This window comes from Herpailurus yagouaroundi, unplaced genomic scaffold (assembly GCF_014898765.1).
Source record: "Herpailurus yagouaroundi ecotype Mexico unplaced genomic scaffold, PumYag 141, whole genome shotgun sequence".
Taxonomy (NCBI): domain Eukaryota; kingdom Metazoa; phylum Chordata; class Mammalia; order Carnivora; family Felidae; genus Herpailurus; species Herpailurus yagouaroundi.
Genome location: NW_024412396.1, coordinates 28,231,056 through 28,253,138, shown reverse-complemented (window position 1 = coordinate 28,253,138; position 22,083 = coordinate 28,231,056). Strand labels below are relative to the sequence as shown.

Genomic DNA, 22,083 nt, shown 5'->3' with positions numbered 1-22,083 from the left:
CCCCCCCCCCCCCCCCCCCCCCCCCCCAGGGGCAGTGTGCATGTGTATGTGTGTGCACAGGTACTTCAACCAGTTTTCAAAATTCAGAAAATATAGAAACATGTGAATACCACCAACTCAAAATAACCACAGTTGACGTGACAGTACATATCCTCATGATTTTTTTCGAATGCAGTATTTTGAAGTGAGATTACAGTATGCGTATATTTTTATAAACAACTTTTTTCACTCCACGGCAGGTCACACATATGACCCTTCCATGTTAATAAGTACAGGTTCATGTTATCATTTTAATGGCTGCTTAATAATCCAGGATAAAAATGTGCTGTAGTTTCTTTAATCAATTGCTTATAGTTAGACATTTCAGATGTCACTATGTTATTGCTGATAGAAATAAGGATCTTTACATAAACATTACCAAATCCTTGTCAGATCACTTGCTTAAGATGGATTCTTCAAAATGGAGCTGCTGGGTCAAATTCCACCATCTTGAAAAGCTTTGATGCATCCTGTCAAAATTCTCCTACGGGAATCCTTGACCAATATTCCATCCTTCCAACAGCAAAGGGAGCTGTCCATTTTCCTCATCCACCCTGGAGGCAGGGCATAAGGAGTGTGGTTCATCTTTTCTAGTCTGAGGGTTGTAAATGATTGTCCCATTTGCGGTGTTAATCTGATGTTCAGTGTTTTCTCTTTTCCCACCAGCATCTCTTTCACTCAACATCAGACATTAATAGAGCACTTCCTGTGTGTAGGCACCTACTCGACATCCATGCTACAGAAGTGGCAAGGTCTAGGGTGCTCCTGGGGAAGGAGGGGGTGGCTGGGGGAGCAGGAGAGAGCTTCACAGAGGAGGTGCTATTGACGCCAGGTTTAAGGGAATGGTGGAAAATGTCACTTAATGCAGAAGACAGAGCATAAGCACAATCAAAGACCTGTGTTCCAGTGAGGCCGGGGGATAGGATGGGTGGGGTGCCTGACTGAGACAGCCTCCGCGTACTGCACTATGGAGTTCAGATTTTATTCTGTGGCAACAGCAGATAATTAAAGGACGGGTTTTGAGGGGCAAATAGTGATAAGATTTATATATAGAAAGCTAATTCTGGCAGTGGTGTGAAGGAGGAAACAAAAAAGAGGTAGAGGACGAAAGACCAATTAAATGGCTGTTGCAATCGTCTGTATGAAGAAGCTCAGAGCTAGAAAGAAGTCACGGGTGGAGCGGAGAAGCGGTTAAGATAAAATTTTCAGGACTGGTGACTGGGGTGGGGGGAGTTGAGGAGAAATTCAGGAAAACTTGGAGCAGAGAAGGTGTGAGTTGGCGCAAAAACGAAGAGACGGATTCAATTTTGAACACGTTCCATTTAAGGTGTACTGGACTTTAGATGGATATATCCAAGGGAAATTGTTATTGCCAATATGGATTTGGGACTCTGCAGAAGGGCTGTGGCTGTGGATGGACGTAGATTCGGGAAACATTAGCACTCCGAATCCACACATCAGTTGGCAGGAGCCCTTTCCCTACCTTGCAACCAGGCCTGCCACCGTGTATTCTGGTCTTTATCCTTATGTCTGACCCGTGAGCCCCATTGCCTGCACTCAGAGGTGCCCAGTTTGCCACGAGAAAGAATGGATCTAAGGTAGCCAGTTCACATAAAATTTTGAAGATTAAGAAGTCTATCTTATGGTGCCATTGATACGCTTTTTTAAAGGGGGTATTTGTCTAACGCAAAGAAATCACCCCCTCTTAGTGTGGCAAATGGGTGGGAGATGTTTGAGGGACAAAAAGCCTTTCTGAGCTCGCTCGAGTCATACCCATGAAGTTCCACCCACCCCTGCCTCTGGGTCAGGGGCTCTGTTTCCTTGCTGGAGATCCCAAATGCAAAAAATAAAAATAAAAAAAGCCAAACCAAATAAAACACTGTCAGCTGCTGGAAGAACCATTCATAACCACTGGAGTTTGCCTGAAGACAGAGCTCTGCAACCTGAGACCCGCTCGTAGGAGCCAGGTTTAAACACCAGGACCTAAAGAGGAACAAGGGGTGTGGCGCCATGCCGTTGGCTGCTTGGCTTCTCAGCTAGGATTTGAACAGCTCAATTAAACGGACTGGCAGCTGCCGTGTCAATTTCAATAAAAACATAACACAACAAATCTGGGTAATGTGAGCCTGCTCAGCTCCCTTCAGCATCTTAATAAATCTTTACGTAGAAAGACAAAAAGTGCTTTTGAGAGTCATGCTGAGGTAGAAACGTGAGCGTCAGCCCCAGCTCCCATTTTTCGGCAGCTCATCGCCAGACCAGGACAACCTTACTCTGACCTGACCAGAAATGCCTTTTTGTTTTGTTTTGTTTTAATCCTGTCTCCTTTTCTCACTGGCTCCCTTCAAACCCTCTCTTCTGGGTATGTCAAATCAAAAGTGGCTCCTGCTATCTGGTAACGCAGTTCTGGCTGGGCCCACAGAACCGGGAACTATCCACTCCGCACACTGCTTCAAAACACTCACATTCCATCTTGTGCTGTATCAGGAAGGAGTCTGCAACAGAGGCACCTCACTTACCAAAACCAGCAAATGAACAAATAAAACCTCTATTACTTCAATAAAAAGGACTTAACTAGAAAGGAGATAACGTAATTTAAGCAATATTTGCTCCATAAGGAAGTATCACTGTTGCGGGTTGCCTGACTTTCCTCTTTCCAAACATGGATATAATTAGCTACGAGTCAAAAAAAAAAAAAAAAAATTCCAGGTTTCTTACACACACCAGGAATCTGAGGTATAGAAAGACAGCACAGACAACATACCTGATTTCCATATGCTCGGTCAGGGAACCAATAATGCAGAACATGGGAATAAATGGCTCCTATCAAGTGCTGAAATTCCACGAGATAAATCATAGCTAATGCTCTAGATTATTTCCTGTTAGAAATGCCTAAAAGGCCATTCATTTAAAATGACATAAACACCCCAAATGAGAAAGCAAGGCGGAAGAGAACAGGGCATGGAGAGATTCTGAATTTCCATTTCCGATCTCTTATTCAGCAATAGCATGGCTTTCAGCCCAAACTGTTAAGAGTTTTGGGGCAGAGGAAATGATTTATACTATGAAGGAGGAAAAGAAAAGCTCTCTGAAGCATCAGCTTCCTTAATGACAAGCCGCCCTGATAAGTTGGCACATTTCCTATAAGTATTCATGGCAAAAATCCCTGCGACATCAGAGATCAAAACAGCTTCCTAATTTAGGCCAACATTTCTGAAACTGCTGACACTTTCGATAGAAATTAACCCAGAAACAGCTCGCTTCACCGCTCACTGCATGGGCTTCCAACTCAGGGTGCTCAGGGTGTGTGGCGTTTAAGGGGTGTGTGACTCACACCCCTCTATGTATACGAGGCATCGTCTACGGCCTCCATGTTTTTTCAACCTCATAAATCTTCTTCCTCTGCTACCTGAGGACATCTTAATTCCCCAGGCCTTTCTACGTTCACACAAACAAAAACTAACCTAAAAACAGTCGAGTAGCATGGATCTTGTTTCATTCAAATCTGTTTCCTTTACACACACACACTACATCATACTGTTCCTACCTTAGTTTATATCTTTAAGATTTCCCCCATCATTTCCCAAAATGTGTTATCTGGCAAAAGCCTTTAAAGTACAACTCCAGTAACATGTGGGCAGATTTTTAAAAACATGATTGTAAATGTGAGCTGCTTCTTTTTCTCACCCTACAAACTTGGCACCTTCATATATCGTAAATCTTGCAGTGGCAGCAGCAGACCCAGAGCGACTCCACTCTGTTGGGACCTGTGTGTTCGCCACCAGCATGAGAGGAGCCATGCCAAGGTATTCTGAGAAGCATGCTCTCTGGCCAGTGTTCCAGCCAATATTTCACAACACATCAGAATATTTTCAATCTAACAAGCTCAGCTCAGAGAGGAGAATCCAGTGAGATCAACTAGAAAAAAAAAAAAAAAAAAATACCTCCCTACACATCTGCCCTGATTGGGAAAGCTGGTCGCCAGAGAAAAGAGTTCTAGAAGAACAGTTTATGCAGAAAACCCAAAGGACTAAACGCCTGAAAAGATCGTACACAGACTCTGACGTGTCGCCCTGCCCTCTTCTGCACTCCAGGCCTCATTTTCCACCCTTGCACTGTCTCTTCTGCCTTCTCTGAAAAAAGACAGCTGTGGGACAGCGATTATGAGCATGGCCCCCAGAGCCAGGCTGCCTGGACTCAGGCCCCGGTTCCGCCTCTAATTTGCTGCATGACCTTGGCTGTTAACTAGTTTCTCTGTTACTCATTTCCTCATCTGTAAAATGGACTACTTGGAGGATGAAATGAGCTAACATAGTTGAAGCTTTTTGCACACTGTCTGACATATAACATAACCTGTCTGCTCAACTCTTTGCTCCCGATTAGACCACCAATGCAGCAAGCATGGATGGATCTTTCCAAACACAAGGTACAAGCAACTTTGGAACCCAGTTCCGGTATCTGCCCGTGAGACTTTAAGTGTTTATGTACAAATTACCTCATGTAATCCATAAGATACCTGGAAGAGATAGCATGGCAGGCCTTATACAAGTTATTCCTCAACCAATCGTGCCTTCCAAGACCGTGCGCTTATGTAGTTTCCTCCCATGTTGACTCTGGACTTGGTCGTGGGCTTACTCTGGCCAGTGCAATCAGCAAAACTGAGATTCTTAGAGGTTACATAAGTGCTTGCACGTTAAAGCTTGGACCCTCAGAACACGGCCACTACCGTGTGACAAAGCCTAGCCTCCTAAAGGATGAAAGAGCACATGGAGCCAGCGAGGCCCAGCTGGCCCAGCTGAGCCCAGCCCCCAATCTTCAAGCTCTTCAAACTGAAGGTAACTGCATGAATAAGCCCAGGTAATACCAGCGATTAAACTAGCCTGTCAACTCACGGAAGCATGGAGAAACAATAATCTGTTGTTTTCATTCGCTACATTTTAGGGTTGTTCGTTACTCTACTGTGACTAAAACAGAACCTGGTGAGGAGGACGCTGCCGAACAAAGACTTATAACATGTGGTATTGCCTTTGGGACCAGATGGCGGGGAGAGGCTGGAAGGGCAGCGAGGAAATTGGTTTTGGAGGCTGGGAAACGGGCAGCCCTCCTTGCTGAAACAATCAGCAAAACTGTCATCTGTAGTAATTTGTAAGGTTAGAAAATAGATTTAATCAATTTATTGGTCTGGCTAAAGAGACTTCTGGGCAGAATGCTTAACGCACCAGTGGATATTTTAGCCTTGCACAATAAGGTACAAGGAAAGAGAGTTAAAGCCGGAACCCATGTTTGCAAACAGAAAACTGAGAAGAAAGAAGGGAGGTTCAGGATTTGCTATGTTAGAAAGTTCCTCTTTCCACTCTCTCCAGCTGGCAAAAGATTCTCAAAGGAAGAGATGGTCTCAGAGTAAAAGACTCATCAAAGATAGGGTGTAAGACCCTTAATTAAGACCTCGAAAACACTTTAGGAAGTGCTGAGAGGGCCCTCTCAACTAGACAAAGGGCTTCTAAGATTCATAGGAGCCTAATCCCAAAATAGCTCTGAGTAATCAAGCTGGGCTGCCCAATATAGCCACATGTAGCTATTGGGCACTTGAAATGTGGCTAGTCTGAATTAAGCTGTGCTATAAGCATAAAATATATACTGGATTTCAAAAACCTAGCATTAAAAAATGTAAAATATCTTATTAATAACATAAAGTTGCAACAATATTTTGATTATAGTGAGTTAAAAAATTTATCACTAAAATTAATTTCACTTGTTTTGTTTTTACTGTTATTTAAATTGTGGGTCTCTCTTAGAATTAGACAAAACCCCACATATGTAGTTCATTCACATTTGTGATTTGTACTGTATTTTAATCAGCATTACTGTAGAGGCCAGTCCCCAAAAGAATTGTGGATAATGGAATGAACAATAATGAGATACATAGACAACCCATAGTTCTTTTTTTAAGTTTATTTATTTTGAGAGAGAGAAAGAGAGAGAGAGAGAGAGAGAGTAAGCACGCAAGGGGGGAGGGGCAGAGAGAGAGGGTGAGATAGAATCCCAGCCTCCCACAGAGGCTGACACTGTGCTATAAACAGGGAGCCCCTATGTGGGGCTCAACCCCACAAACCGTGAAATCATGACCTGAGCTGAAATCAAGAATTGGATGCTCAACCGACTGAGCTACCCAGGTGCCCCAAGATCACAGACTTTGAGCTTGATGTGGTCATTGGATGAGACTACAGGGGTCCTGGGAGAGAGGAGTGTATTTTACATATTATGGGAGAAATTGAAATAATTATGGCCAGAAGCTGGGCTTGATGGATTAAATATAACCACACACTATTTACAAATTGTCTTGTTAAGAAGCAGTTTATTTCTCCCACCCTTTGAATTTGGGCTGGCCTTTTTATTTGCTTTGTCCAACAGAATGTGGAAGAAGTGATGTTGTGTAACTTTCGAGCCCAGGCCTCAAGAGGCTTTACAGCTTCTATTTTTGTCTGACTGGTACTGGGAGAATTCCATACTGTGATAAAGCCCACAATGAAAGGCCATATGGAGAGTTCTAGCAACCCCAGCTGTTCCATCAATTCCTATTTGTGGCCCCAAACACGAGGGTATCACTCTTATTTGGGGGGTGGTTTGTTCTGCAGCAATAGATAACTGATGTCTATTTACAGTCTAACAGGGAGCAAAGAGTTGAGCAGATGGTTCAGGTTTCCAGGCAGAGGTGTGACTTGGGACTCCACCACAAGTAGAATGCTGTCACCACCATGTTCTTCATTACATGGGCTTCTCCAGAGTGCTGCTCACAGCATGGTAGCTGGTAACTCCCAGAGTGAGTGATCCAAGAAATGGAGAAAGTGACCAAAATGAAAGCCATGACATCTTTTATAACCTAATATCAGAGTCAACATCCCATTACTTATCCAGTGTTCTACTGGGCACACAGACCAACTCTGATAGGTTGTGGGAGGGGACCACACCGGGCGCTAATATCAGGAGGCAGGGATCATTAGGAGCCATCCTGAAGGCTGGCTACCACATAAACCAATAAATGAATATGTGTATTTCACATGCTTGAAGAATTCGCACGAGGCTAATTTTCCCATATCCTCTATTATTCTCTGACCTATTTATTATTCACCATGGGTTCTTTAATATTTCTCTTTACTTCTCATTTCATTCCATACCTGTTATTCCCCTCTCCAACTTTGTTAGGCCATGGAACATGGCATTTCACGTCTTTATTACTCTGACTGGAGGCTTGTGTGGTTAGCGGGCTCAGTGTCAGTCTTCAGGTAGAAGGCTCAGTGATGAGAAGAAAGACACTCGAAGATTAGTATTCCCAAAACTTTTGGAGAGGAGAACTATAAATAAATTCAGCTCAATAAAGAGCAGGCCAGCCTGGAATTGGAGGAAAATGAGTCCTTGTGTTTGTTGCTGGTGACAATGTGTGGTTTCTGACGAAAGCAGTCTGGCAATTTTTCATAAGAGCTATAAAATTTGTTATACTATTTGACTCAGCAATTTCCTTATTGGAGACCACACACTCCAAAAGGAAAAGCAAAAGGAAGAAATGAACTTGTATTCTTTGGACCATCTTAACTGCTCAATAACAAGGAATCAGCTTGAGTAACAGAACAGAAAACTGTCTCAGTGTAAGTGATAAGTATTTAATTTCATTAACATTGACCTGCATTTCTGAAATAAAATTATGTGAGAAACACAGAGTAGGGCATATGTAAGTAAACACATTACTAAGATCAAAGTTTGGAAAATCAAAAGTGATACAAATAGATTACTCTTCATTAGGATCTTGGGGGTTAAAATTTTTCACCTGAACACCATTTCTCAGCTGTCTGAGATGAATAGGAGATGATCAAAGGCTTAATAGAAGCTGATTTCCATTAACCCAAGCAGTACCCTCTGAATCTAGTTTCCTCATCTACCAAATAGGTATCACATACCTAAATCCCAGGATCATGAAGATCTGAGTGTACTCTGTCCACTGGGAAAGGCTGTAGAACCCAGGTGACATGGTGAAGGCAGTATGGAATAAGGGAATCTGTGAATTCTGCCCCACCTTTGTATTACGCTTCCATCTACACTAGCTTAACTTTTGTGAACCTTGAGCTTCTTCAACTGTAAATGGGCCTTCCTACCTTCCTAGGTTCCATCAGGATTAAATATCATATCATGTGTATAGAGACCAGTGGAATATGTAGCACATAGTAGGTGTTCAACTAATATTAGTCCCCTTCCTTTTTGCCACTCCAGACCTCCAATGCTTTCATTCTCTTCAAATAAATACAGTAGGGGAAACAGTTGGAAACTGGAAATAAGCAAGTTAAGGCCAAATTTCAAAGAAGGTAATACTTCACTGGCTCATTGCCAAGTCACACAATAAAAATAGTCTGCAAGAAGTCTAAGGGGATGGGGTTTTGATGCACTGCTCGAGTTAACCAAAGGGCCGTCCAATAGGCTTGGTGCAGGGGCTGATCTGAACCCTTCTTTGGTCTCATTGGACAAGATCCATATTGTAGAAGAGTTTGCCTAAATGCTGAAAACAGGAAGGGGTTCAAAATGTGAGAGGACCCCTCAGAAATGAGCCTGTGACGTGACTTATGAATTGTGGAACCCATGGGTAAACAGCCTGGAGACTTTCCAAACTCTTCCTCAGAGTAGTTTCAAAAAGGTACTAGGAGTGGTAATTGACCAAATAGAGACCATCTCTAAAGGAGAACTCTTTTTGGTTCTAGGTAGGCTCTAGGGAATATATTAGCTGAAATCAAGGAAGGGAAAGAACTTATTACAAACATTCCCTGACGCCTCTTAAGGGCTAACGTCTGTCCCAAAACACCAGCAGAGTGGAACTAGAACATATGCTCCTTTAAAATTAGAGTCAGCCCCAAATAGCAAGGAAAGAACAGGATGCATGGCCTTTGTTTGTAAACAAAGACCAAGATAAATGTTGGTTGCCAGACCTCAAAGGGAGGCATGACAAGCCACTTGTAGAGAAGCCACAGGCAGCCGAGCAATCCCTTTGGTCTCCCTGGTGGTCTCCAGTAGACCTTTCCAGAGGCATCACTGCAGAGCAGGAAAGCCAAGAGGGCCAGAGGGCATCTGCCTCAGCACCCTGCTCACTGGTGTGTACTATCTTCCCTTGGCCAGCATTCAAGCTAAATTTGATTGTCACTCTTATCACAGGCTGTCATTAAATGCTGTGGAGTCAGGCACTTAGGTCTGAATTGCAAGCAGTAAGTAAATGGTTAAGCCTCAGTTTCTTTGTCTGTAAAATCGGGATACCAAGGGTCCCCACCTCATAGGTAGTTGTAAAGAACAAACGAGATCAGGTATACAAAGCCTTTAGCACAGCGCCTGGCACACAGGCAGGTCTCACAAATGTTAGGTGCTATTATTATTTTTGTGTTGTACATTTTATCCTCTGCTTTGTTATTTCACTCATGGCAGCATTTCTCACCAGAACTGGGAGACGGGCAGAGCCGAGGGACCACCAGTGACAAACTCAGACCTTTTCCAGAGTGGGGGAATGGTGCTGTTTATAGCAACCAAGAGAAGATGCAGCCATAGGAAAGAAGTGAAAAGGGAGAGCAAGTGCTGGTAATGAGGTAATATTTGTATCTATCCACCGTGCCTCTGGGTCTGCCTCAAATCAGCTCAGAAGCCAGCTTCCCAAAGCAGAAGAGGGCCCAGGCCTGGCATGTAAGGAGGTTCGATCATATTCGCTGAGGGTCCAGGGCCTGTTGCCAGCTGATGAAGCAGGTCCCCTGAGATATACCCAAAGGGGAAGGGTCCCCACCCATACCCCACCCCTCACTTCCACAGAGTTTCTGGGTGAGAGACTAGCAGGCAAGGCATTGCCCCTGTCTTAGAGCCTGCATGGCTCCAGGCCAAGCTTCCAGTCAAGGATCAGCGCCTCACTTACCCAGAAAACAGGAGTCACAAACAGAGCACAAATCTCATAGTAGTGCTCTACTATTCCTTGGCCTCAGAGAACTGGCTTTTAGGAAGCTCAGGAGGAAGTTTCTTTTTGACAGGGTGTCATTTCAACTGGAAGACAATATATATTTTTCTAGCAGACCGATACATAAGCGGTTCAGGTAACCAGGCCACCTGAACAGTCCAGTTATAAGTAATTGCACTAAACTCTGTGGTTGCCCGTTTGTTGGTGACACTAACAAGAGGTGGGCAAAAGTTACTGAAGAGGAAACTGAGCATGACACATATAGTCCTGAGTCCAGCACAGTGCCCAGAACACAAAAGGTGCTGTTTGCAGAATAAGTGGTTACTGAGGTGCATTTAAAATAAGCCAGTCTAGGGGCGCCTGGGTGGCGCAGTCGGTTAAGCGTCCAACTTCAGCCAGGTCACGATCTCGCGGTCCGGGAGTTCGAGCCCCGCGTCAGGCTCTGGGCTGATGGCTCAGAGCCTGGAGCCTGCTTCCGATTCTGTGTCTCCCTCTCTCTCTGCCCCTCCCCCGTTCATGCTCTGTCTCTCTCTGTCCCAAAAATAAATAAATGTTGAAAAAAAAATTAAATAAATAAATAAATAAATAAATAAATAAAATAAAATAAGCCAGTCTCCAACCCAGTACGTGAGGAAAGTATCTCCTCCCTTTTTCCATCTCTCTCCCTCTCCCCTCCCCCCTACCCATCAAACGACACTTGGTCATTCACAAGCGTTTTCTCAGAGAATTGATTCTTTGGTTGCTGACTCACAAACTCAGTGTGTTTTTAAAAAGTAGACCTGGGGCACCTGGGTGGCTCAGTCGGTTAAGCGGCCGACTTCGGCTCAGGTCATGATCTCGCGGTCCGTGAGTTCGAGCCCCGCGTCGGGCTCTGTGCTGACAGCTCAGAGCCTGGATCCTGTTTCAGATTCTGTGTCTCCCTCTCTCTGACCCTCCCCCGTTCATGCTCTGTCTCTCTCTGTCTCAAAAATAAATACACTTTAAAAAAAATTTTTTTTAAATAAAAAAATAAAAAGTAGACCTAAAAATTCTCATAAAACTCCATTTTGTTCCTTTCCATATTCCCTTTATTACTTCCTTCTATCACACACACATCATATTTTACTTTTACAACACTTGGGAACTGGTTATGACAAACTCTGTAACAGCTCATCATGTTCACTTTATGGTTTCTTGTCTACTTTTACTAAGTTATATTCCTTATAAAGAAGTGCATGACCCCCAAATACATGAAAGCCTTTTGCTGTGATCCAGAGGGTGAGCAAGTAACTGTACTAATGCAACTGACACCTATTCAATATTTCTCACACTCCTAATAACTTCCTCCTAAAAAATGCATGGTGTTGTCTTCTAAGAAGTCAACCAATGGGCTCTTAGAAAACTTAGAATAGGAATGCATCAAAGGGGGCCTATCTTCCGGTCAGATCATCATCTGTGCTTTTGTGAGTGTTCTTACCAAAGGTGATTGTGTGTCTGGAGTACAGGATACATACACCTGTAAATATGCACACTGCAAGTGAAAATCTAGAGAACACAGATGCTGTCTAATTCATCAAGACATGAGTTTCTTCCTGGCACTGACCACGATGGCTATTATAGGGAACAACCCAAGGCACCGCTTGCCTCCAAAAGAAATCCCGAGACAGGTTCTCCAGCCAGCAGAACCAATCCTCCCACTAGTCGAGGGTGGTTTACACATGGAAATCATATTATTTAAATCTTTTGGTGATTCTACTATGCCTAATACACGGACATGTCACATCAAATCTGCCTTAAAATTATATTTTATGTAAAACAAAAGGTAAGAACAACTGTTCGTTTCTTACCTGCTGCTGTAGTCACCAGAAACCAGGCTGCTGCTCTTCTAATGGGGCAGACTCCAGGATTTAATCTTCAGCTCCCTCCCCTGGAACCAGAAGCATCGAAAGAAAACTTTCAATTGCTATGAGCAAGCAGACAATTTACTTCTAGCCAATTCTTTCTTATTCCCATGGCTTGCCGACTGTGAAAGCGGGGTGCCTAAGAAAGGATGTCTGGGGAGAAAGGGATCGAATTGAGAGAAAGGAGAAGAAAGAGTCCTCAAAGCAAGAGTTGGTTCAGCCAATATACGTCCTTCAAGGAGAGGAAAGCCCTCTTTTTTCAGCTTTAATTTCTCATAGAAGATCTGCCACTACATTACTCACAGGTAATTGCTACATTGCCCCTTCACAAACAGCAGACATACTTTTTGGGCGAGCCTCCAGATTTGTGATGCATGCCTGTACCTGTCCACAGGGATATCACTGTGCCTGGGAAAATTGGAAGGGCAACAGCCCGCCCAAAGGGAGGACCCAGTCTAGACTATTAATCAAGCTCTTGGGATAGTATATGCCACAGACTAAGATCAGAGGCTGGTGTGAGCCCCTCTGTCCATAGGGCACCCACCTCACTCATGGGATCACCTGGTCAGGGCTCGAACTTCTCCCAAGTAGATCAGCAGCTACACTCTGTCAAGCTTTGACTTGTTTCCCCAACGAGGGAAGGAGTAGCAAGGATTACTATCACTGAAGGAATGTGGTTTTCTTACTCTGGGCAGTTAATGGAGGAGCCTCAAAGATGATAGACGTGCAATTACAATTCCTTTAAGTTTAATATCATGAAATGCAGTGTTTAAAAAGGCATTTCAATGGCAATCAAGTGTCATAGAAGCTTTGTGTTTGATTCATTCCTGGTTTTCCAGAAGGTGGAGGTAACACCATGGAGGGGACAGAGCAGAAGGACAGAAATTGGAAAGTCTTGGCTCCAGTGTTTATTATCCTGTCTATGGATAAATCACTTAACCTGATTTCCAAAGAAGTCAAAAGAGAAGACGGGGCTGGAGATCTGCACAATAACAGAACACCACCTCTCCACTTCCACATCTATTTCACCTCGTCCTAGTATCAATGTTTTGGTTCTCCTTCAGAGAACCACCCCTTCCTCTCAGCTGGTTCGGATGAGGTTACACCACCCCCAGGCTTCTTCAGAAGTGGGCATGTGGCCACGTCAAGCCAATCGGAGTCACTGATAGATTCAGAGATGGGTCCGTACACAACGAGCGTCATCCCTGGAACGTGAGCAGGGAAGGGGACTTCTCACCTGGCTGTGGCTGCTAACCTGGTAGAACAGAGCCTAGTGCTTCTGGTGGCCATTCTAGAGAAAGAGGGAGGGCCTGAAGATAAAGCCACTGCAGAGGAAAACAGAGCTTAGAGATGGCAAGGGACCGATTCCTGAAAATGTCATTTGAAGGCTTGGATTCAGCTATGAGTGACAGCAGCATTTTCCTTGGCTTTCTTAAAAATTTCCTTTAACTTCTTAAGCCCATTTTAGTTATGTTTCTGATGCCTGCCACTGAAACATTTTAGCTAATAGGAATCCCTTCCAACTGCCCCCTACACCTAACTCTATTGCTTTTAAACATTCACATCTATAAAGATCTGGGTGGCATGGGGATGCAGGGGGACAAGAAATCAGTTTCCTTTTGACGCACTCTTACAAATTTTTTTAAGATTAAATCTGCAGAACACAGAGATGTAGAAGTAAGGCAAATTCTGGTGAAAGATTTTTAAATTCTTTACTCTTCTCTCAGAATACAGTTCTTTGTCTAAAAAACAAATGCAAATAATGCACAAAGGTGAAATGTAAAGTGAAGACCCTCACAGTTCTACCTTCCAGAGATAACCGGGGATAACGTCTCAGTGGCCTGCTATTCAAAACATGGCCCACAGAACAGCACCTTGGCCTAGAAGGGATTAGATAAGCAGAATCCCAGGCCTCAAACCAGTCTTGTACTTTATCAAGGCCATTAAGTAATCTATATGCACATTAAAGTTTGAGAAGCACCAGCTGAAGGTATAGTCCTCCAGGGATTCTTTTTTTTTTCTTTTTCATAGGGTTGCCAATATTTTTTTGCACATATAATTCATCGGCTTTTTTGTTTCACTGATTTTGTAAAGAAGAGGCACACCTGAGGGGTGCCTGGGTGGCTCGGTCAGTTGAGCGCCCGACTTTGGCTTAGGTCATGATCTCGCAGTTTGTGAGCGTGAGCCCTGCACCAGGCTCACTGCTGTCAGCCTGTCAGTGTACAGCCTGCTTCAGATCCCCTGTTCCCTTCTCTCTGTCCCACCCCCATTTGTGCTCTCCCCAAAATGAAAAATAAACACATAAAGAAGAGGCATACATGAATACAATGACTCAGGAACAATACAGTCAAAATCCCTTATAAAACATAAGTGATTCATTTCCTGGGACCCTGTGTGAATTACAAAGGCATTACAGACCCATCCTTAGTGTCCTGAGGGACTCTGTACACAGTAGCAAACTCTTCCAGAAATGGACACGCAGAGCAGTGGTTCCACAACTTGCACGAGCATCAGAACCACCTAGAGGTCATGCTGCCAGCTGCACACTCAGAGTTTCTGATCCAGTAGGTCAGGGGTGAGGTCTAAGAATGCACATTCCTGATAGGTTCCTGCGTAATGCTGATCCTGCCGGTCCCCGGACGGTATTTCAACCAATACTGCAAAACTAAAAATGGTTTTATATTTCATACACACACAACATACACTGTTCTGAAACTTGCTTTCTTCACTTAATACTGTATCTGGGACATCCTTCCATGCCATCCACATAGCATTACATCATTCTTTTTAAAGGCTGCAAGTCCAGAGATTTGGGGCTTATATGACAATATATGTTAAATGACAAAAAAGGGGATCACTGGCATCTTCAACATAAGGACAAGCATCCCCACCCCCAGATCACCACTTTCAGACTGTGTTTATATCTACAGATAAGCAAAGCTCTGGACTGACCAGGAAAGTCAAATTAGCATGGTGCCAGGGCCACTGAAGGTACAAGAAGACAATCTGGTTTCTTTGCACGCTATTCTAGTCATCATCGTCATCTTTTTTTTTTTTTTCCGTATATCCATAGTGCCAGATGCAGTAACAGGTAAACAGTGAGAACTTCATAAATGTTATGGAGTTGGTGAATGAAATGTCCAGAGCATCACGTGCACAGAACAATTCCACACGGGAATCCTTGCTACCGAGCTACACCATACTGCATACACTAATGTTCGTGGCCGGGTACCCTCCTGAGTCCATTCAGACTCCCAGAGAGAATGCAATCCAGCTTGAAGATACGCCTGGAACTTCAAGGAGGCAGTGCAGCAAAAATCAGACGTGGAATTTTGAGGCAGTTCCTGAGACGCACACTGATACACTTCTCAGCAACCCCTCTGCTTGGCTACAGGTGCTTTCCAGATGTCTCCCATTGTTAAAACCCTCTGGGCTCCTCAGAGAAGTTAACCTGTGGAAGACTTTCCCCTTAGGTAGGAAAAGATAGCTATATAAATAAAATACGAAAAAAAAAAAAAATATATATATATATATATATATATACATATATATCAACATTCTTCAGCTGGGAAATGCCCATGCTTCTGTAGTGACATATGCAATCACCACTAAATGAAAAGATGGCATGACCTCAGTAGACCCTGGAGAATCACATGTTGAATATTCTAATGTGAAAATTAGAAATCTCAAAGAGCCACACACTACATATGAATAAGCCACGTAGTGGCCCTGATTTGGTCACTTACTAGTTCTAAACTCTGTTGGAAGACCTCATTTTACTCACTTGACAAGCATTTCGTAGACCCACCTACTATGTGCCTCGTATTGTGTTTGGTGTCTGGGATACAGATATCTGGAATATGGAGAAGAGAGGTACACACCATGAAGGAACCTAGTGTGAGAGACAAGAAAATCCTTGGAGTAAGCCAACTGTGCATACAGATGAGGAGGGTCAAATGTGCACAGAAGGGTATATGGAACCCTGCTTGAGAATCATCAGAGATGGCTTCAAAAAAAGTGAAGATGGAGCTGAAAGGGAGTCTGCAAGGTAACCAGATGGAAGTCAGGTAAGCCTGGCACAGCATGTTGTGTCACAGAGCACAGGTGAGCTTGGGAAAGTGCAAGGCGTTTAGTGTGACTGGAGTGAAGTAGCCTGGGAGCAGGTAAGAGAGGGGATGAGTTGGAAGTCAGCTGAGAGATTAGATGCAGTCACCAGTCAGCAGGGATGGGAGATGACCTAAATTTGCATTTCTAAAGGCTCTGGGGGCAATGTGGAAATAGGAACTGGAGAATGGGATCAGAGCCAGGGGGTGCAGCTTTGAGGCTCATACTTGTCCCAGGCAGCCCTGGAGGAGCTGGGGCTGGCTTTGGAAGACCAAGACAGGGGAGAGACCAGGAATGCATGGGCCTTGGTGACTGGGCGGAATGAGGGCAAGGGATGAGTTCAAGGGGACACCCAGGTTTATGGTTAGGGTAGAGAGCCAACAGGCAAAGAATTTTGTACAGAATTGAGTTGGGGGTGCGATTGGGATGGAGGATGATAAGGTGGCATTGCTCCTCAAACACGTGTATACTGGATCTAAGGATATCCTTGCTGAGAAAGCATACACCCCATTAGGGCACAATTTAAAGGTGCCTTGTGGTGGGGTGAATAGTGTCTTCCCAAAATTCATGTCCACGCAGGACCTCAGAATGTGACCTTATTTGGAAATAGGGTCTTACAGATACAGTTAAGATGAGGTCATACTGGATTAAACCCTAAATCCAAGGACTGGTGTCCATATAAGAAAGAAGAGAGGCCACACAGAGACACAGAGAAGAAACCCATGTGAAAACACTTGCACAGACTGGAGTCATGTGGCTACCAGCAAAGAAATGCCAAAATTCCTAGGAGCCACCAAAAGCTAGGAAGGGGCAAGGAAAGATTCTTTCCTAGAGCCTTCAGAAAGACCATGGTCTTGCCAACACCTTGATTTCAGACTTCTAAGCCTCTAGAGCTGTCAGAGACTTGATTTCTGTTGTTTTAAGCCACTCAAGTTTGTGGTATTTGGTTAGGGCAGCCCTAGACAACTAATAAAGCTCCCCAAATTCCTTTGGCTCAAATTTTCCTGAAATTGCACCATTACTCAGTTTTCTACGTGGCAGTTGGGGGGGAGGTTGATCTGTTTAACTGGGAAGGATACTATATCAAGCCAGGTTCACACACATTTTATGATTCACTCTACTTCAAGGCCCTGTGGGATTGGAACATGGGTTAAGGTGGGTCTGAAGAAGGTGGGGGGGGGGATGTTCTTGGGATAATATAGGCCAAGATAGGATCTCACAGCAGGGTAATTCTAGAGAGGAGGGGCATCAGATGCCACTGACATTCAACAGGATTCTAGGAAATAGGCAAATGGTTATTAGTACTTCCATCTTACAGATGAAGAAACTCAAGTTGACAGCCTTTAAGTGATTGTGTGAAGGTTACACAGTTAATAAATGCTGGAGGCAGATATAAAAAACAGATTTTCTTAGTCCTACTCTCAGGATTTTCCATGGGACCATGTAACCTCTATCATGCTGTCTCTAGGGAACCACCTTAGACTAAAATAAGAAAGAAAAAATATCATTATCAGTTATTGTCACAAAGGGGTTCTTCTACACAAATAAATTTCCTATACAACTAAAAGTATTCCTGTAAATGCCAGTTTCTTTATTTTTACCATTTTACATGGAAGTCTTCCCTGCCTTGTAAAACAAATCATACTAAAAGGACTTAATCTCCTCCCACTGGTATGGCCATTTAATCACTGCTAATAACCTTTGTTAAAGTGCCTCAGTTTTTCAAAAGAAATGGGCAGAAATCTGGAGGCACAGATTGAGGCAGTGTATTTGGTGGCCCACACAGATCTGGTCACCACACTATCCATCAAGAGGAGAATCATGCAGGTAAGGGATCAAAGCTTTCATTGACCAAGTGCTAAATATATGCCAGGAAATATGTGAAGTGCTTTCTTATGTGTTCTCATGCAACCTTCCAACCTCCCTGTGATATGACTATTTTTAATGCCCATGTTATACAGAGAAGGAATCTGTGGCTTGGGGACCTTCTAGCACTCACCCAAGAAACACGAGTACACTAGGTTGGTGATAAGCTCCTATATGAAATAGATACCTGTTGATTGAGAATCAAGTTAATAAACATCCACATTTAAATCCAAGAGTCAAGCCAGAATTTTTCTTTGAGAACTCAAGGAAAAGGGTTGTGTCCTTAACTGGCATGAAATGCTGCCAGGTTTCTCAGCTCAAACTTCTGAAGGATGAGGTATAACGTTCATGCCTGTATTAGCTAATCTAAATCTTGTGTCAAGTCAACTTAAGTGGGCTCACCTGAGTTGAGATCAGGCGTGAGATGCTTAACCAAGTGAGCCACCCAGGCGCCCCCACTCTGCAAATGAACTTTCCATGTGAGTGAGCTGCGATGCAAAGGGAAGGGCCTGGAGGCATCTTTCACCTTCTTGGAGCTAGTGGTTGGCCTCCTAAGACCCATGATCTCAGGCTTCTCAAAAGCCTATCATTCACTGATGCCTACAAGCTTGGTTCTGCTGGGTTCTTCTGAGGACCTCCCAGGGCATAATCTAATCCTCAATTCTTTTCTCTTTGAGGACACAAGCATCATGATACAAACACAGGTCCAAGAAGCTTCTCATACAAGAAGGTGAGCTCCTCATTGCTCAGAGGAGAACTACATCTGACTAATGTCAACCAAAAACTTACCTCATTGTCTGCATTTTTAAGTTTCCAAATTGCTTTGCCAAGTGATGAACATTGCATTTGGGTTAAAAGGCGGAAGACTATGTGGATATGAGAAACTGGCACCCATCATCCACTCCACTTTTTTTCTACTGTAGAGGTTGGAAAGCTAAGAATTACTTTCTCCAGGCTCCTTGCAGCCAGAATTTGGTTTGCAAATCAATCCTCCAATTAGATGCAAGTGTAGCAGATTTGGAAAACGAATGTGAGAGAGGGACTTTTCCCTCTGCTGCCTCTACTGTTGCTTTTGGAAACGGGTTTGTGTGGGCGGCAGCTTTGCTGCAGCAGTGTTCCAGGGTCTAGCCTCCAGATGTGTAACAGATGAGGGGCTGTTCTGGTGGTGGCAGTGGAGTTTTCCTGAATGTTTCATTGCAGCTAAGGGGATGTGTTCTTGAAGTCAACAGTTCAGTCAACGAACTTCTGATTCATACCCTGTTCCTGACTGCAGCAGAAGGAGGCAGAGGGGCTCCTCCTGACAGGTCAGATTAGTAATTCCTTCTGGGAATCATCCTGCAGTTCCAGCCTAGCAACCCCTCTTCCAGTCTCTCCAACAACGTTGAGACCTTCACAAAAGGGTCTTGCCTGTGGAGAGTTTCTAGTTGTTCTTCCCATGAGGGGAACTGAAATCAGGAACCACACAGTTCACCATCTTGCTGATATCATTCTTCGCACATTTATCAGATAACTCAGGCACCATGACTCCTCATACTTTATTCACAATCCTTAGGAGGTCAGGTTTCACTCTCTGACAATGTTGAATGTGTTCAATTCCTTGTATTACATTTTATTCTGCTGAAGAAAGCTAAATGGATTATGTTTCCCATGATTGAAACCTGCATGGGTTCTAATTCAAACACAAGTCCTGAGTTTTTCTCGATAGTTCCAAACAGTGTTCAGCTCCTCAATAAAGCAGGGCTAATGTTATTGTTTTTATTTACCTCTTACCCTAGGCCATCATTTTGGGATTTGGTGTTAAAAATAAAGGAAGAATTTTTAATGGAAATGTTCACTCTTCCCATATTTTAACAAAGATTTATTGAATGTCTTCTATGTTTGAGGGACTGTGCTAAGGTACCCAAATGTTAAGACAACATGGCATAATGGAAATAGCACAAGCTCTAAGTTGTTGACTTTTGGTTTTGCCCTTTGTGTACTGTCCGTCCCCCTCAGTTAGAATGTTAAGTGTCTTGTGAGCAGACAGCCCCACTGTCTTCCTCAGTACTATTTCCTCAGTACTTCAGAACAGTGTCTAATGAATTAAAAAACATGCAATCAGTATTTACTGGACGAATCAATTAATCTTGCAGTAAAAATCCCCAAAGATAATGGTTTAAAGAAAAAACATTTATAAAACCAAACTGTTATTGATAATAATAGTAGTATTCCAGTGTGTGACTAAACATATTTAGCTTTCAAAAATTTTTTTAAACCAGAACAGGAGGAAACATCACTAGATTCATTAAAAACCAACCAGACAGGCACAGTTCCTCCCTCAGCTGGATTTCCCTGCTCACCAGGTATAGTTGTACTATGCCTATTTCTGTGTTCCAGACAGATTCTCCCATTTCAAAAGAATGTGGCATTCCTAAAGTTTACTGTTCCCAGTGATTCACAGTGAGCAGAGACGGAGAAAAACACAATTCTGACTCCCTGGTAAAAACAGGGCATAGAAATACCTACAGAGCCTTTCTTTCAGCCTGCTCTGCTGCCCTTCAAGTTTGTTCTAGAAACATGAAATGAGGATCCTCTCCACTGGCCCTGGAGAGAGTACTGGTCTGCAGCCAAAGGTGGGTGTGGGCTTCTGCAGTCTCCGTGACACCATGTGCCAGGGCTGGCTCCAGGAAAAGGGGCTGCATCCTGCCCATGTGCCATGACATAAGCCCCAGTCAACATTTCAGGCGGTCAGCAAATAGCTCTAGGGAACATCTGGATTTGAGCCCAAAGTAGGTAAAGCCAGATAATTCTATTGGAGGCAGCATCTCTTTTATGTCATGAAAAGCACTAATCAAGTTCAGATTGTCATCTTTTGCTAGACATGTTTTTCTTTTCTATACTAAAATGATCCCCATTCTCCAATCCCTGAAACATCCAACTCCTTTGAAAAATGGCATGAGCTGTGGTTCCCAGCATCATACTGCTTGCTTTCAGGTACACCCAAGGGAAAATGCAGTTATAAAGTATGATCTGGACAAACAAAATAAAACCTAATACAAATTAGGGCCAGTTCCCGGAACAACAAAAGGGCCAGTTCTGCATATGCTCTAATCTCTGTTACTGATTTACTGGCTGAATGGTCCACTCCAGAAAGCACTTGGAGGAGCCCCCATGCCAGAAAACACTCTAATTCTTTCCAGTTTTCAGTCAAGTGACTGGGAGTTCTCCTTTGACCCTACATGTTTATTGTAATCTCGCCACTTTTCAGGACCTAAGATATAGCTTGTCTACAGTGCGAGAGCTACAATAAAAGCCAACTTGTTTGACCAGGGAAAACGTGATCTAAGGGAGCGCAACCTGAAATTCAAGTGATATTAACTTATGAAGTGTTTGTGTCTTTTATAGCTTATACTTTTACAAATAGTAGGTACCTAGTATTTTCATTCTTGCCTTTCAAGTGCTGTGTGTATAAGAATGTAATCCGCATAGCATTGTTTTAATTAAGTGCTCATTGTATGAATGATGAATCAAGGTAACACTCTGAAACTTAAGACATTGGCTCTAGTAGGTGACCCCAGGGCCCCCCGATATTTGCTCTTTACTTGTACAGCATCATGCACGTGGTTTCACAAGATCATCTTCGACAATCACACTTTCAACATACTGGTTGGAGATTGTCTCCTGACCACTACTGGGTTGAAATGAACTGTCACCTTCACCAGTATACCACAACCCACCACTACCACATCTCCTCCCAGATAACATCTCACACTCACCAGGCACTGTTCTAAGCACTTAGCATGTATTGTCTCTCATATGCCTCACAATATCACTGTGAGGTAGATACTATTATTATTCCATTTTTTTTAACATTTTTTATTTATTTTTGAGACAGATAGAGACAGAGCATGAAAGGGGGAGGGTCAGAGAGATAGGGAGACACAGAATCCGAAGCAGGCTCCAGGCTCCAAGCTGTCAGCCCAGAGCCCCACGCAGGGCTTGAACTCACGGACCGCAAGATCATGACCTGAGCTGAAGTCGGCCGCTCAACCAACTGAGCCACCCAGGTGCCCCTATTATTCCATTTTAATCATGAAAGCGCTAAAGTACAGAGAGGTTGAGTAACTCACTCAGGGGCGTTAGTGTCAGGATCTGCACCTAGGTCTTGGTAGGACACCAGACGTCCCAACTGATATATGTGAACACAATGCTTTCTTACCCTCAGGCACCACATGCACTAATGGAGGA

The 22,083-nt window shown here is 43.6% G+C and overlaps 1 protein-coding gene across 1 annotated transcript in view; it reads right to left on the bottom strand.

Annotated features, from left to right (window-relative positions):
* Positions 1–11,915, bottom strand: part of FRMD6 (FERM domain containing 6) — a 241,852-nt gene extending 229,937 nt beyond the window's left edge. The window contains exon 1 of the mRNA XM_040477130.1: positions 11,833–11,915. The gene's annotated coding sequence lies outside the window, so the exon portion shown is untranslated. The remainder of the gene's footprint in view (positions 1–11,832) is intronic.
* Positions 11,916–22,083: the final 10,168 nt, after the last annotated feature.